We start from the raw sequence: 17,440 nt of genomic DNA, 5'->3' as shown, positions 1-17,440 counted from the left end.
AATGCAAAGCTCCTCATGTGATTCTGGAATGATAATTATAATCCATAGGAGGATTTCATTGTTGTGAAGATGTGGGTCCATCTCTTTTATCTTCCCAACCAATATTTGGAGGTGGAAAGCCTTGAAGGCATCAAAAATGCCATTGAAACACTTTTCATAGTATTGGTACACTTCATATGCATGGATTTATGTATACATGAATATCTCCTACTCTCTTCAATACATACACATACTATCATGATAATATTTCGAAGCAATCTCTAGATTACAAAAAAGTCTCATTCATATGTAGACATTGTCATGAGTATGGAAATCTTATTAGGATTGTCCAATGATTACCAAGGAATAGTTTCAAAAAAAACCTTCTCAAAAAGATACATTCGATTCATGTAAAACCCACCAATGAACAAGAAATTTGATTGCCTAGGCTACATCAAATCCTAATGAGAACCCTATATCAGAAATAAACTATTCGAAGGGGCCCCAAGAGTAATTCAAAATTCCATCAAGAATGTAATCAACAAAAGGTAAATCCCATATCCCCTTAGATGGAATGAAAAAGTATCTTAAAGAGCACCAACAAAATTCATTACCACAGGAAATGATAAGGTCCCCATTGGAAAAGGATAAAGTAGAAGACTTGCTAGAAGATATGGATCTGGATGATGCATGACTAATCGCCCTTGTGGCAAAATGGCATGGAAAATATGTTAAGGACATGCTATCTCAGGAGGTTATGATTTTGTATAAGGTCTATTGATATTGTATAAGGTCTATCTTCGAAGAAAATGGTTGGAATTGATTTCCTCACACTTAAATCTTGGGTTTAAATGATGGAATTAGGTCACGAGTAAAGAAGCTAAAAATGAGGTTACAATAGCAACATGACATTAATCGAAGAAAACCATGAAAAGTGAACTTGGGAAAAGTCATGCCAAAGTCACATGCATTGTCCCCTTGAAATCAATGTCTTCCACGTGGTTATCATTATCATGGTCATTTTTTGGTAGGAATATTATTAGTTTCAAAAATCTATTGTATTTTAGTCCTCCTTTGGAAATTCAAGATATATGTAACTTTTTCTCATGAATGAAAAGATTCATTTATCCAACAAAATAAAGAAGAAGAATTAACGTAACTATATAAATATTTCATAAAAATTGAATTAGTTTATCCATATCAATTTAATGATGTGAAATGTGTCATAAAGCGTTTTTCCAATTATAATTAGACTTAAGAATATAAATTTTTACCCTTTTATTTATATAATTAAATTAGTTTTATCATTTTTAAAATTATAAAATTCATACTTTTATAAATTTGATATACTCGTGATACTTTATCTTAATACACACACACACACACACACACACATACATATACATATATATAGATATATGTGGTTATTTTTTATAATTTATTATAAAATAGATGTGTAATTCCTTACTTGCTGAATATATTGTTGCTTCACACATAATACTAAAATTCATTAATAATAATAAAAAAACGAAGTCAACATCTATCTTGATGCTATTAAAAATGATTAGTAGTGGAAAAAAATTGAACATCAATCTTTACAACTATGCATAAAAAAATGTGAAGATGTATATATTTCTAAAAATAATTGAAGTAAAATATTAGATATCAACTATATCTTTTTTCTCTATATAAATGAGTTCAATTATATTAGTAACATAGATTTATTTTATTTGGGATTTATAAAGTGTAAAGAGAGATAAAATTTCTTAAGATATAAATTTCATATTGTGGAAATTTGAGTAGATGCTTTTTTATGATAAATTTGATTTAACTCAAGTTTTGTTATATCCAAACTTCGGAAAGATATTTACTAGTTTTTCATATATATATATATAGATAAGAGCCTCTAAGATTATTGCAACTGATAAAGTTATCACCCACATTAAAATATCCAACACGTGTCAACACACTAAAACTTATATGTAATTTTTTCTTCAATATAAATTAACACACATATAACCAATCTTTTTAAGTTAGAATTCAAAATCTATTATATAATGAAATATATTATATTTTTTTATCTAAAATTTTAACAAGCCAAAATTTAAATATTCAACTAATTATATCAATTATGCTATTTATAATCAACACACCCAATTATTCAACTATTTAACATAGAATTTTCAAAAACACGAGTAGAGACGACTTACCTATATCGATGATATTCCTTACTTGTACTTTCAGAGTTGAATTCTATTTGAATTCTGCTGAGCACAACAAATATTTTGAGGACGACTCTCCATCCAACCGTAGGCTCAACTGCACAATCTTTCTACAACTCGCCACCCCTGAGCCCTCAATAAGCGTAAAACTGTCAGGGAATCCTTTTTCTCAAAACACTTTTCTCCCAAGAGAATGGATGAAGGAATGGGTGAATGAAGCAGGAGCATGTGACTCAGAGGGAAAAAGTCTTCCAACATATTCCAAAAATCCAAAAAAATCTACAGGCAAGGGAGTGGGGTCCTTTAGCCTGCAATTTCCATGTTTTTAGTTCAAGATAAGATAAAATAGAGAATAAAACATGCTATTTATATCACAGATGGATAAGATGTAATAAAGCTTTTATGCTTTAAATCATTCCTGTAAAGCATGCGTTTGTAACGGATAAGGTCCGAGAAGACCTATCCTTTAATTATAAATAAAGAGGCAACCGAGACTCGCATGGGAGAGAGAGGAGCGGTGCCGGAAGCATTATTATTGAAAACTTTTCTCTCGGCATTTCTAAATCAATGGTTTATGTTAATATGTATGCATAGCTTATTTCACTGTGTATTGAAAGTGTTGAATTGCCTTACTGTTCCCGCATGATGCATTTACTGTGTATTTAAGCATTTTGGGTCGTTTTCTTTTCATTGTGGCGACTGTCGACTCTTTAAATTCATTTTTATAAAGTCAGAGGAGAACTCTATTTGCACAGAGTAATTACGATATTTCTCTTAAGCGGAACAGAGGGCGGACGTGAAGCTTTATCAGTATTGGTTCTTACCCTTATCGGGTCCAAAACCAATATCGCATCGGAGAGGGCCTTTATAACTGTGGAATGTGTGCGCTCCGATATCCCGGAGCCGAAGTAATATAAATCGCAGTATAAAAGGTCGTCGGGTCCACAAGGGCCTTTGGAACTGTGCAGACATCCAGATCCAAAACATTATAGAGCGGAGCATAAAGGGGCGTCGGATTACAAACCCGCCGATAAGGACCGTCGATATTCCGGACCTGAAATCTATATATAGAAGGGAGCATAAGGTGCATCGGGTCCGCGGGGTGTTCGCATCGCATACTGGAGGCACTGGTACCATAGAGTTCGTTGATAGAGATTGCCGATATTGCATCGAGGAAAAGAGCAAGGGGAAACATAAAGCGCCAATTGTATTTAAAGTAATTCTTTTAGAATTACAGCCCGATAGCATAAAGCCGCCGACAGTGTTATTCCTCTTTAAAGCGTCGATAGTGTTATAAAGTAATTCGTTTAGAATTACTGCCCGATAGGAATAAGGCCCTATTTCTATCAATTACCAAGGTTTATGGGGTTCGGGGAAAAAGATGAAGCTATCAGTTTAATGACTGATACACATATAGAAAGGGAAAGGGAAGTTGACTCTGACATAGAAGAAATTACTGCGAGATTTGGAAGGTTATCCCTAACGCCTGCATCCATGGCATCATTAGTGGTATCAGAGCCATCAACTGACATTGAATTGAATCTCAGGAGAAGGAGAAGGATGGATTTTAGATTTGGAAGAGGACGAGGACGGCCTATTGCAAATGCTGAAATAATGGAAACAGTACAACAACTGCGATCTAGATTGGATGCGTTAACTTCAGACAGAAACATAGATGGTGGAGATGTTAGCGAACCCAAGGTTGAAGCTACAGAGGAGGAAGTTGTAGAGGTTACTCCTGAGATGACGTTCTTTCAGTCAATGTTGAGATCCACAGCTAGGCCAAAGACCGAGGTACCGATATACCAAGGAGGATTGAATCCAGAAGAATTGATAGATTAGATTAATGGCATGGAGAAATTCTTTAATTATGAAGAAATAGAAGATGAGAAGAAAGTGAAGTTTGTTGTCACCAAGTTAAAAGGCCATGCAACACTCTGGTGGGATGGTGTGCAGGCAGAAAGGAAGAGACTTGGCAAGCAGCCAATCAAGAATTGGAGCAGGATGGTAACAAAGTTAAGAGGTAAGTTTTTGCCAAGTAATTATCAGCAAACATTGTTTAGACAAATGCAAAATCTTAGACAGAGATCTTTGACGGTAAAAGAATACAAAGAAGAGTTCTATAAGGTGAGCATAAGAGTTGGAGAAGCTCAAGATACAGATGAGAAGGTGGCTAGATATATGAATGGCCTCAAGATGGACATTCAAGATGAGATAAGTCTACTGTCTCCTAAAACAGTAGAGGAAGCTTATTAGATAGCACTGAAAGCTGAAGAAAAACTCATGAGGAAGCAGTCTGCCAGAGGGGGAGGGACTTTCAGAGGAAAAGGAAGTCAAGGTGGTAGAGGAAGATCTACAACACCTAAATATGGAGCTAGTAGTAGCTCAACCCAGCATGCACCCATAGGAGGTGATGCAAGAGGCAGAGGGAGTTTTTCTAGAGGAAGAGGAGGCAGAGGAAGAGGCAGAGAAATAAGATGTTACAGATGTAACAAGCTGGGACATAGAGCTTTTGAGTGCCTAGAGAATGCAGAGACAAAGCAGAGGAATGAAATTGTTGCTCCAATTGAAGGAGAAGCACCAGTGGCAGCAATAGCAGAAGAAGAAAATACACCAGAAAGAGGAGAATCCTTGGTAGTTAATAAAGTCCTACTTAAGCCAGCAAAGGAGGTGGTTGAACCACCACAAAGGAAGACTTTATTCAGGACATTGTGTAAAGTTCAAGGGAAATGTTGCCAGATTATCATTGATAGTGGCAGCACTGATAATTTGGTCTCTACAGAAGTAGTGGAGAAATTGAAGCTGAAGACAATGAAGCATCCAACACCTTACAAAGTGTCATGGTTGCAAAAGGGGCATCAACTGTTAATAAATGAACAGTGTGAAGTGGAATTTCAAGTGGGCAAGTATAAAGATAAAATTGTTTGTGATGTGATGCCTATGGATGTGTGTCACATATTGCTTGGAAGACCTTGGCAATATTACAGAGGAGCCATACATGATGGAAAAAGAAACACCTACAAGTTTGGAAATGACGGTGTCAATCATACATTGCTGCCTCTGCAAGAAGAAGATGTACCAGGACAAAATACTGATCCAAAAACTCTGTTACTTGGAGGAAAGGAATACCTGAAACAGATTGAAGAAAATGAGGTAAATTTTGTTGTAATTTGCAAGCCCAAGGTAATAATGACATCTACTAAAGTTGATGATTCACCCATTGAAATTCAAGAAATGCTGGAGAAATATTGTGATATTATTGTTGACGATTTGCCTAATGAATTACCACCCATTCGAAGAATCAGTCATCATATAGATTTGATTCCTGGAGAAAGCTTACCTAACAAAGCAACATATAGAATAACTCCTGCAGAAAGTGAAGAAGTTAAGGAACAGGTGCAAGAATTGCTTGACAAGGGGCTGATCAGAGAAAGCTTGAGTCCTTGCGCAATGCCAACAGTATTGAGCCCAAAGAAAGATGGAGGCTAGAGAATGTGTACAGATTCGAGAGCCATCAATAAAATCACAATCAGGTACAGATTTCCATTACCTGGAATTGAAGATTTAATGGATTGCTTGACTGGAGCAAAATATTTTTGAAAACTAGATCTTAAAAGTGGGTATCATCAGATAAGGATAAGAGAGGGGGAAGAGTGGAAAACTGCTTTTAAGACCAATGAAGGACTATATGAATGGAGAGTGATGCCTTTTGGGTTGTCAAATGCACCAAGTACATTCATGAGGCTCATGAATGAAGTTCTTAAAGAATTCATTGGTAAATTTGTAATAGTATATTTGGACGATATATTAGTCTATAACAGGTCCAAGGAGGAGCACTTGAGGCATTTAAATTATGTCTTACAGAAGCTACAACAGGAAAAACTATTGCTGAATCTGAATAAGTGTTCATTCATGAAAGAGGAGCTGGTGTACTTGGGATTTGTTATTTCTACTGAAGGATTGAAGATGGATCCAGAGAAGATCAAGGAAATTATGGAGTGGCCTTCACCCAAGAGTGTTTTTGAGGTAAGGAGTTTTCACGGTCTTGCTAGTTTTTACAGAAAATTAATTAAGAATTTTAGTAAGATTAATGCACCTATTATTGAGACCATAAAGAAGGATAAACAACCATTTAAATGAACCGCTGAAGCAGAGAAAAATTTTTAGCTGTTAAAGAAGAAAATAACTAAAAACCCTGTTTTGGTCCTTCCTGATTTTAATAAACATTTTCAAGTAAAGTGTGATGCCAGTGCAGAAGCAATTGGAGGAGTTTTAAGCCAAGAAGACAGACCAATAGCTTATTTTAGTGAAAAGATAAATGATGCAAAAAAGAAGTATTCTTCTAATGATAAGGAGTTCTACGCAGTTGTGCAGGCATTAAAGAAATGGAGGCATTATTTAATGTCAAAAGAATTTATTATTTATTCAGATAACCATGCATTGCAGTTCATAATGCAGCAACCAAAGCTCAGCCAAAGACATGCTAAATGGGTAGAATATCTTCAAGGTTTCCATTTTTTGTTGAAGCATATAACTGGGTAGTCAAACAAAGTTGCAGATGCCTTAAGTAGGAGAAATGTATTGCTTCAAGAAAGTCAAATCCAAGTGTTGGGTTTTGATTTCCTTAAGGAATTATATGAGACCGATTCAAATTTTAAAGAGGCATTTGAGACTTGTAAAAATCCTGTTTTGGCAGATAGGAGCAAATGGTTGGATTATTTCCTACAAGATGGATTGTTATTTAAGAAAAATCAGTTTTGCATACCAAAATGTTCAATGAGAGAGAATTTAATCAAAGAGAAACATAGTGGAGGAATTGCAGGACATTTTGGGATAGAAAAGACTTTTGAACAACTCAACAGATTTTATTTCTGGCCGAAAATGAAATCTCAAGTAGAGAAGTACGTAAGAAATTGTAAAGTCTGCCAATATGAAAAAGGAAGGAGCAAGAACACAGGGTTGTATATTCCATTACCAATTCCAGATAGGCCTTGGGACATGGTAAGTATGGATTTTGTGCTAGGGCTACCAAAAACTCAAAGAGGTTATGATTCAATTTTTGTTGTAGTGGACAGATTTTCAAAAATGGCACACTTTATTCCATGTTATAAAACTAGTGATGCTTCTCATATTGCTAATTTGTTTTTTAAAGAGATTGTAAGATTGCATGGGTTTCCCAAAAGCATTGTCTCAGAAAAGGATTCAAAATTCGTTGGACATTTCTGGAGAACACTATGGAAGAAGCTGGGGACTAAATTAAGTTTCAGTTTTACCTATCATCCACAAACTGATGGACAGACTGAAGTTGTGAATAGAATTTTAGGCAATCTTTTGAGGAGCCTTACTGCAGAACATCCAAAGCAATGGGATCAAGTGTTAGCACAAGTTGAGTATGCATATAACGACTCACCGAACAGGAGCACAGGACAAAGCCCATTCCATATTGTTTATGGAATGCGTTCTATAGGAATATCTGAATTAAGGAATTTGGGAAAAGAAGAAATGAGAAGTGCAGAAGGTGAAGACTTTGCTTCAAGAATGCAGGCAATACATGAATAAGTGAAACAACAGTTGCAGGATAGCAACATCAAGTACAAAACCAGAGCAGATATGAGGAGAAGAGAGGTGAACTTTGAAGTTGGGGATTTGGTTTTAGCACATCTCAGAAAGGAGAGATTTCCAAAGGGGGAGTATAATAAGTTAAAATCCAAGAAAATTGGACCGTGCAGAATACTAAGGAAATTCTCTGCAAATGCTTATGAGATTGAATTACCACCTGATGTGGGAATATCACCAATTTTTAATGTTTCAAACTTGTATAAGTATGAGAATGAAAATGCAGATGATACAACACAGGATTAGGAGACTCCAGAGATTAACTGGGTAAAACAGTTACCCACAGCAAAGAATTTACAGCCAGAAAGAATTCTGGACAAGAAAGTGCATAAGAAGACAAGGGGACGAGAGTACTTCCAGTATTTGGTAAAATGGAAGGGACAACCAACCGCTGAAGCTACTTGGGTTACAGAAGACATCCTACAGAAGCTAGGCAAATATGTAGACGAGCTCATGGACAGGAGCCCATGAAGAATTTTGTCCTCAGGAGTCTGATGCAGGAGCATGTGACTCAGAGGGAAAAAGTCTTCCAACATATTCCAAAAATCCAAAAAAATCTACAGGCAAGGGAGTGGGGTCCTTTAGCCTGCAATTTCCATGTTTTTAGTTCAAGATAGGATAAAATAGAGAATAAAACATGCTATTTATATCACAGATGGATAATCTGTAATAAAGCTTTTACGCTTTAAATCATTCCTATAAAGCATACGTTTGTAACAGATAAGGTCCGAGAAGACCTATCCTTTAATTATAAATAAAGAGGCAACCGAGACTCACATGGGAGAGAGAGGAGCGGTGCCGGAAGCATTATTATTGAAAACTTTTCTCTCAGCGTTTCTAAATCAATGGTTTCTGTTAATATGTATGCATAGCTTATTTCATTGTGTATTGAAAGTGTTGAATTGCCTTACTGTTCCTCACATGATGCATTTACTGTGTATTTAAGCATTTTGGGTCGTTTTCTTTTCATTGTGGCGGTTGTCGACTCTTTAAATTCATTTTTATAAAGTCAGAGGAGAACTACGTTTGCACAGAGTAATTACAATATTTCTCTTAAGCGGAACAGAGGGTGGACGTGAAGCTTTATCAATATTGGTTCTTACCCTTATCGGGTCCGAAACCAATATCACATCAGAGAGGGCCTTTATAACTGTGGAATGTGTGCACTCCGATATCCCGGAGCCGAAGTAATATAAATCAATGCATAAAAGGTCATCGGGTCCACAAGGGCCTTTGGAACTATGCGGACATCCGGATCCGAAACATTATAGAGCGAAGCATAAAGGGGCGTCGGATTACAAACTCGCTGATAAGGACCGCCGATATTCTGGACCCGAAATCTATATATAGAAGGGAGCATAAGGTGCGTAGGGTCCACGGGGTGTTCGTATCGCATACTAGAGGCATTGGTACCATAGAGTCCGCCGATAGCGATTGCCGATATCGCATCGCGGAAAAGAGCAAGGGGAAACATAAAGCGCCAATTGTATTTAAAGTAATTCTTTTAGAATTACAGCCCGATAGCATAAAGCCACCGATAGTGTTATTCCTCTTTAAAGCGTCGATAGTGTTATAAAGTAATTCGTTTAGAATTACTGCCCGATAGGAATAAAGCCCCTATTTCTATCAATTAGCAAGGTTTATGGGGTTCGGGGAAAAAAGATGAAGCTATTAGTTTAATGACTGATACACATATAGAAAGGGAAAGGGAAGTTGACCCTGACATAGAAGAAATTACTGCCAGATTTGGAAGGTTATCCCTAATGCCTGCACCCATGCCATCAGTGAATCTCAACCTCCTCATCATCCATTAAATAGACAAAAAAATCGAAAGGGACTACATGCGCACATTCCATGTATGAACATGCAACTTTTATTTCTTTATTTTAAGTTTTATTTAAGTTACTATTTCTCTTAATTTAACACTTTTTTATATTATTCCTTTTTACTTTTTGTTAACTTTACTTATTTTTATTATATATATATATATATATATATATATATAGAACTCCAAGTTATTATTTACTATTTTATTTATTTATTATTATTATATTCTCCTCATTGTTCATTATTTATTTACTATTATTATATTTTCTTTATTATTTATTATTCATTTTTTATTATTATCTTTTCTTTATTTATTTTACTATTTATCTATTATTATTATCTTTTCTTTATTGTTTATTATTTATGTACTTATATTTTAATAATATTTTATTTTATTTATTTTTATTGTTATTAGGGAGCATTACATACTCCTCCTCTTTAACGAAATTCATCCCGAAGTTAATTTCAATCATTTAACGTTTTATTTATTTATTACTTCACATTTGTGCTACACCATCTGTTGAACTATTAGAACTAGAAGGCATCGAAAGTTTCCACAACACCCCTGAAATATCAAGGAATCTATGTCATTTTTTCCACTTTTGGAACGAGGCATAAGCCTCATTGGTCTGTACCATAGCCCAAGGTTGGCTCCAAGGCTCGCATCCAGCTCAGATCTCAGCTACCCCAAGGTAGTCATATGGTTCCAAACTGAATGACACTGGGCATCTAGTAAGGTTGTCCCACTCCCTCCACACTCACTAAGAGCATAATCCTAGGCATCAATGTCCTTACACCCCCGCCAAACATCAAAATCCCATTTTAATATCAGGCACTTTGCCCCCAATATCAATCACTTAGCCTCCTCAAGTTGATCCCACAACCCCTCATGAGTTTTCCATCAAGAGCTATACAAGACAAAGGAACCATTGACATATATAGTGTTTATTGAGTTTCTCTCTAGCCCATATGGTGTTAGATATTCTCCCTCACATGTAGGCGCACCCACAAGATCATGAAATAAGCCAATCTTCGCGGTCCATTTGTGGATTTTTTTCAATCACCACATCTCAACATACATCCAATGCATTACTTATAACTATAAAATGATAGAAGATAACTCCCATGCCAACTCTTGCATTTCATTATGAGAACATAACAACTTTGTTATCACACAATCCTACATATCATAAATATACATACAATTACCACATACTTCACATCATAATATCCTCCTAAGTTATAAAATCAACATATCAACATCAAAGACATATCATCACATAATAAGTGCACATGTCAATATACCTCATATCATAACATCATAATCACTATGAATATCATATTCATCATAAACATACAACATCATTATCATAAAAATATATATATAAAAGCACCACATATGCATCATTAACCTCTCATCATAAGTATACCATTTACCACATACCATCACCTCATGAAACATCATTAATATGAGAATCATCTCGATACTTATGAGATATAAAACAATAATACACTATACACATTCTGATCATAGCTCATAAAATCAATTTCATTTGCTTGTATAAACAATGAATACCAACTAGGAAATAAGATTATTCAAAATCCCTTTAGGCTATAGGCTATCTCACCAATACTATTAGTGTCATATTTTCATCAAGATACCGATTACTTTTCAATAATCATTCCCACTGTTGTGAACTAGGAAGTTGACCATTTACACCATAGGTATACTGATTTAAGTAAATCTTTAAGTTTCAAATTAGCATCATCATCTTGAGACCTAACCTCTTGTCATGTAGAATTCCTTCCCCAAGGAATTTTTAGTGGAATTCATTGTTAAGATATTACCGATGTACAATCGTTCTCTAAATTATCAATATCAATTAAAATCCCATGATCATTATACATATTTTTCTTATCCAAATGGAATAGATACACTAGGTTATCATTATTTAAGTCTTATGCCATGTTTAATCCACCTTCATGAAGCCTTGTTGTCCCTTGGTGATTTATCCATCACACACGTAATTGTTATTGTACATCGACAAAATATTTACTAATTTCATCGAGTTCCCATCTTGATACCGCTTGACCTTTCTTAATACTCAATATTTTCTCATTAGTGTACATAGTTTATTTCCTTTTTCCAAAATTTAAACAATTGTTATCCTTGAAACGTTTCTCTAGTTTATCACTTGTCATTTCTCACCAATTACAAGTATTCACAAATTCCAATCTTGACACTTTCAAATTTTCTAGGTCATCACTATGACTCTTACCAATCATATTTTTCAATCTACTCATCAATATTCTTAACAGAACTTTCTAGAGATAGACCCAATAATTTAGCCTTAGACATTATTACATTTTCACAGCTCCCTTCACACTTTAATGTTATGCACCTTAAGAATTGTATGAAATTTAATTAGCTTCTCCAATTTTAAAATTTCATATTGTTGTTATTCACTTTACCACCATGCTCAAATATTACTAATGTTGGACTTACCATGAAAGCAATACCTTAATCCTAAGTCATTTTCTGAGTTTCTACTCACAAAATCTTCCCAATTTCTATTTTTAGCTTCTTTATTCCCGTCCTGTAGACATTCATGGTTATGTAATCATAGTTTACCATAATTCCTACAACTCTAATGAAATTCATCATTATCATGATCATTAAACTTCATTAACTGTTATCAATGTCTACTACAAAATCTTCCATCATATTCTAGGATAGTTTATTACTTCTTTTTGATTCCTTGTGCTTGTTTGTGAAACTTCCACTCATTCCCTTAAGTATGTATTCAATACTATTCTCTATTTGTCTCATTATTCCAAGTTGATCATGGTCACCACGACTACCATTCATTATCATTAATAATAAATTTCTAAGCTCCTCTGGTGTTATTCCTTCTTATATAACTTCATATACCATTTAGATTAAGGAGCTATCTTAGAACCCCTCCCTTTTTCTTATTTTAATAATTTTTAATACCCTTGTCTCCTTATACTTATTTTTCCACAATGCTAGTTGTTAGCACTATTATTTTAATGTTGTATCATTTTATTTCCCCTTTTTAAGAGGAAATATCCTTGAAACAAAGTCATACCATATTGAATTTTATTCTATATTCACTTTAAATATAGTCTACACCCACTTTAAATACTTTCCACATGAAACTCCCAATTCTTTATGGATTGCATATTGTACTAATATTTTCCATTTGAGAAGAAAACATGATAATTGATAAGCATTACCTCCTTTCATTTATATCACTAAATTCTCACTTCCAAATTACATCATTCCTATTAGCTTGTCATAGTAATCATGCCCCATAGTTTCATCATACATAAGTTTGATTATTTTTTTTTGTGGATTTGCCCTCATCTCATTGGGATATAAAAAACTTAAAACACTTCAACCTTCCAATATTTCGTTAAGTTTCCATAATGCATCACTCTAAAGCGTGTGTGTCTTAACAAGTGAAAACATAAAGATCTTAGTGACAATGAAATTCCTATAGTTATTTTTTAATACAACCTCTTTAAGACACATATGACTTACATTAATTTTAAAACACTCAATTTGTACATAATCCAGCTTAATTCACTCGCATATGATTTTCCACGCCTAGTTTGCAGATGTAACTAGGCAATTTTAGCATATTATTAGTCTTGAATGTTACTTCATATTGGATGACCTCTTCCTAATGTTCATAGTTAGGATTTCATTACAATTATTTCCTTCTTCAAGAGGCTACATCCTTGGAGAAAAGACAACAAAAAAACTACCAATATTCACCATCAATCCAAAATTTCAATCACGCCATCTTAGTTAACCTACTAATCCAAATCATTATCACTAGGTTTTTATTTACTCACTTCTCATCCAATGTAAATAATCAAATATGATCTCAATCCTTGCATCTTTTCTTCTTTTATTTCATCTTCTCTTTTCTTTAAAGTTCAAATAAATTCTTTATCAATTATTAATTTACACTGAAAGTTCTTATTAAATCAAATACCACACTCATAATTAATTTAGATAATAATTTTATAAACCTTCATACAATGGAATATTACAACGTACTTCTAATACATAATAAAATAAAATAATAGCTTATCAATCCTAAGATAATATTTTAAAATTAACTCAAGAAATTCAACCTTAATTACCCATTTCAACATAGTACTTTAATAATAATTAAACTTATAAATTTCGTCCCAATCTTTAAAACTTATATTCATTTTTGCATTGTATATTAATATATATTCTACACAACACTCATTTCTAATATCTCAACTCATTTTATTTTTTTATTTATTATATAACTAGATTTATCTTTCCAAATAACAAACTCCTTAAAAAACAAAATTTTCGGCACAAATCTTTATTATCCCAATCCTTATTTACACTTTTTTTTTAGTATTTATTTATTTATTTAGTATAGCAAGAAAATTTTGTTTCTCACATGATTTGGATTTCCTTCAAAAGCTACTAAACCCCTGACATTGAATTATTATGCTTTATCTTTATCCCGTCCTTGTGATTGAGTCAAATGAAGGGAAGAGGGAGAGAGCCTTGGAGGCAGGCTAATGATTTTCATAGATGTCTCATATTGTTTTTTCTTTCTTTTACTAATTTTATTTTTCAAGGACTCAAAATATTTAGTTCGTTCATTAAAAGATAATTTAAATAATAAAATTATAAGTAATTGAATATAAAAAAGATTCACATAACTAAAAACAAGGTATCATGTTCTACATTAAATAATTGATATGATTTCCATGAAAATATATCCATAGTAAGAATAAAAATCACTACACTATATATTAAAATCAAAAATAAAATTTTTCTCTAGTCATCTCCCAAATACTTTTATAAAAACCACCTATTTCCACCTCTTTTCTTTCTAATGCACATATATATATATATACATATATATAAACCTCTCTAACAATGTTTTTTTTTTGTAAGCTTGATAGATCTCTTTGTATTAACTATTTTCAAAAGTAATTTACAGCCAATTACTTCAGGTAGACACCTCGGCCCCTGAGAGGACAAAAAGAGGGCAGTGCTAAGCAAGAAGTAACAAGAAGAATAGAGTTACAAGAGCAGAACAAAGGATTCTACCCAATGTGGGTAGAATCCACTATTCGACATTTTTTTCCTTTCTTTTTCCCAACTTTGACCCATCCAAGATGACTTTGCTAAGCTGGCATGATTTGCAAACTGAGCTGGGCTGATGGAGAGGTCTCCTTGTCTGAATCCGAGGGAGAGGACTCAAGAGTTCTTTTCTGAGAGTTTGGTGGGACAGAAGATTCCTCAGGACCAGGCGAGGGTGGATCCTGTGCCAGCTTTGCCTCCATTCCTTCCGCATTCTCTTCCTCTTCATCTGAGTTGGTATCAAAATCATCCATGGGGGGAGGATCATGAGGTTTCCAGCTTTTGGATTTCGGCTTAGGATTGGCTTTCTTCTTTTGGGCAGGCATCGAGGGACAACAGCTCTGAAGGTGCCCTGTGAGATGGCAATTTCGGCAGCGAAAGGCTGTGTTCTCGTAATCCAGGGTCTGGGTCCAATGGAAGTCTCCAATTTTGAGATTAATTTGATCAGGAAGACCTTTGCTCATGTCTATTTCTGCACAGATTCTGGCAAAGGTGTATATGCCCTTTTCTCCTCTAGAGGTGTCTGTGGCTAGAAAGCGGCCTAGAGTATTGCCGATTCCTTCGAATACAGCAAAGTGCCAGAGATGCGCCGGGAGATTAGGAAGTCTGACCCAGATGGGGAGCTTGGTGATGGTTGCTGTAGAGGGATCAAAATCTGGGAACCAAGGGGTGAGGAATAAACCTGCTGAGCCCCAAAACCATGGGCCTTCAGTTAATGCTTTTTGGTAGTCCTCACTGAAAACAAACACTACAATGAAGAAACCCTTTGAGCAGAGAAAAACTTTGCAATTGTTGGTCTAGTTGGAGTGTATCCATTGGTAGAGATCTGTTGTGCGTGGCCATAGCCCATTGAATCTGCAAATGATGCCATGCTCTGCATAATTTTGGAATTATTCATCCAACATTGGATGAATTATTTCAATGGAGGGGGATTCCTCCAGTTTATCCACCAGAAAAGGTTTGGGAGCCTGAGCTGGTGGAGCTAATTTTTTGGGCAACTGAGCATGGACAACATCTTTGTATGAGAAAGTCGCAGCTGAAGATGACTGTCCAACAGCTCCCCCTCTCAGACGAAGGGAAAAAAAGATGGAGGCATTTCTCTTAATGCTGTAAAAAGAAAGGGGATAAAGATCCTCAAGTTGTTTACCTTCATGGAGGAGTCGTTGGGCTGCAAAGGGAATCCCCAGCCTAGAATCCAGGATTTGCTTGAGGTCCTGCACCAGATCCGAAGAGCATACCCATTGAAGTAGAGTTTTGCCAGAAAGGAGCACAATCTGGATCTGGAAATAGGCAGAGTGATCTGACATCTGCTTTCCTCTGCAAATCTGAGACGAGAGGAAGCTGGTGCTTTGGAGGGCCACCTTTCCCTGAACTTGCCGCAGGGGCCTGTGAGAGGAGGTGGGAGTCCAATGGGCATTGAGTTTGTCATTTCTTTCCGCCCGAAAGAGCTCCCAGATGCTCCATCCAGGCAACTCCAGGAAGAAGAAAGAATTCTGACAATGAAATACAGAGTAACGACTGCTCTGGGGAGGCAGAAGAGGTTCTAAAGGGAATGAGCAGCCTTCCAGAGCGTAATATTTCTTCCGTATGAATCCCTTGGGGCTAGGGTTTTGCTGACGGGCGAACTCTTGTAACGCTTCTAACGCAGTTGCAGCACATCTTGCATCGGAAAAATCAACAAAACATAACACAAGAGGATCTCCACCAGGATGTCGAGCCTCCTTTTGTACCAGTCAAACATCTTTGAAACCAATGAATGGACAGAAAATGTGTGCAGCTTCCCTGTGAGAGCAACCAGCAGGAAGACCCTCAACAAAGAGGGTATTTGACGCGCCAGATGGAAGATGCTCATCAGGCGTTCTCAAAGGTTCTCTTAATCCCTGCGGCTCTGACCTTTGATAGCCCAAACCTAGGCTCCCTAACTTCCCCCCAAGTCTAGGATCAACACTTCCAATGCCAGACCTCTGACCCATTAAAACAGAGTTAGGAAGGGACGAACCTGATAATCCTCCATAACCTCCACTGCCTCCCAACCTTGTCCCAAGGGAGCCTCCCAAACCACCAATATCACCAGATGTTAACCCCCCACCAGAATATGAGAGCCCATTTCGAACGTGAGAATCCAGAGATCCAGGGGCGTTGGATTCCCGTAGAAATGATCGACCCGCCGCATCAGGAAAATAACCAGAAATATCACGACCGCCAGAAATCCCTACTGGCGGGAGATCACCACGAGTGCGCTTGGCCGGAACTGGAAACCCTAGTGAGCGGCCATCTCTCGAGTAAGCATCCGCCATTATTCCCTCTTAGGTTTTCCAAGTAGAAATCTTGAATAACTTATAAAATAATCCTCTCTAACAATGTTATTATATCATCACTATTCTATTTTTACAAATACATAACTTTTATATTATTAATAATTATGTATGTGATAACAAATTAACTAGAACTTCGCTTTAATTGGTTGGTTTTGGTTTTGAGTTTGAGATATAACTTTAGTTATCTATAATTAATTTATAATTAAGAATTTAAATTTTAACTATTTATAATTAACTTTTATTCTAGCTATTTCTGAAATAATTTCAAATTTAAAAAATAAATCAGAAAGTTTAAGAGAGCAGTAAAATAA

The 17,440-nt window shown here is 35.5% G+C and overlaps 1 pseudogene; it reads right to left on the bottom strand.

The window, feature by feature from the left end:
• Positions 1-17,108, bottom strand: part of LOC149177144 (RNA-binding protein 2-like) — a 39,320-nt pseudogene extending 22,212 nt beyond the window's left edge.
• Between the last annotated feature and the right edge of the window lie 332 nt (positions 17,109-17,440).

This window comes from Pinus tabuliformis, chromosome 4_1 (assembly GCF_031772625.1).
Source record: "Pinus tabuliformis cultivar Carrire ecotype Pingquan chromosome 4_1, CPIR1, whole genome shotgun sequence".
NCBI lineage: Eukaryota > Viridiplantae > Streptophyta > Pinopsida > Pinales > Pinaceae > Pinus > Pinus tabuliformis.
This window is presented reverse-complemented; position numbering and strand designations above follow the sequence as displayed.